Here is a 1,309-nt window from a genome sequence, read left to right on the forward strand (position 1 = left end):
ATATGACACAGATGTCATCCATGAAGTGAAAATTATATTTTTCCACAGCTATATGACACCGATGTCCTCCATGAAGTGAAATTATATTTTTCCACAGCTATATGACACAGATGTCATCCATGAAGTGAAAAATTATATTTTTCCACAGCTATATGACACAGATGTCCTCCATGAAGTGAAATTATATTTTTCCACAGCTATATGACACAAGATGTATCCACCATGAAGTGAAAAATTAAAAAATATTTTCCACAGCTATATGACACAGATGTCATCCATGAAGTGAAAAATTATATTTTTCCACAGCTATATGACACAGATGTCATCCATGAAGTGAAAAATATATTTTTCCATAGCTATATGACACAGATGTCATCCATGAAGTGAAAAATATATTTTTCTATAGCTATATGACACAGATGTCATCCATGAAGTGAAAAATTATATTTTTCCATTTTTAGCTATATGCCACAGATGGTCATTCCATGAAGTGAAAAATTTATATTTTTCATAGCCTAATATGACACAGATGTCCATCCATGAAGTGAAAAATTTATATTTTTTCCACAGCTATATGACACAGATGTCATCCATGAAGTGAAAAATATATTTTTCTATAGCTATATGACACAGATGTCATCCATGAAGTGAAAAATATATTTTTCCCCTTATAAGCTATATGACACAGAATTGTCATCCATGAAGTGAAAAATATATTTTTCCGCAAACCGCACGACCCCCGCAAATCCGCCCCCCCGACCCTGGCTAATGACCCCCCCACGGCACCAGTTTTTGGCTGGAATGAATATGCATTGGTGAGAGGCTATGAACCTATTACAATCAACATAGGAGATGAAGGGTGATAGACCAAGCTGATATTACAGATTGGTGTTTCAGTCACCATTATCATGAACAAACGAAGGATATACATTATTCATACATATAATTTGTAGGAAAAGTTCCGTCTTGCATTATCCTATTCTAATGACTACCGTTTAATATTTTATAACTTTTTGAATTTGCCTCCAATTCTGCTCTGTATCTACAGAACTCCCTGAAAGAGAGTGAGAGAGAGAGAGAGAGAGAGAGAGAGAGAGAGAGAGAGCATACAATAATTCCCTACAGCTGTAATAATCAATACGGTCAACCAGTGAAGCTGGTACCTGTGTCTCTCAACACCAATGATGAAACGGAATTTCTCGAAGACGGTTTTCAGCGGGAAAGTAATGAAGCTGAATTTAATCTGATTTTGGCTGACTTCCCAAATCTACTTTTTTTTTTTTTTTTTTTTTTTTTTTTTTTTTTAATG

This window comes from Macrobrachium nipponense, chromosome 28, assembly GCF_015104395.2.
Source record: "Macrobrachium nipponense isolate FS-2020 chromosome 28, ASM1510439v2, whole genome shotgun sequence".
Taxonomy (NCBI): domain Eukaryota; kingdom Metazoa; phylum Arthropoda; class Malacostraca; order Decapoda; family Palaemonidae; genus Macrobrachium; species Macrobrachium nipponense.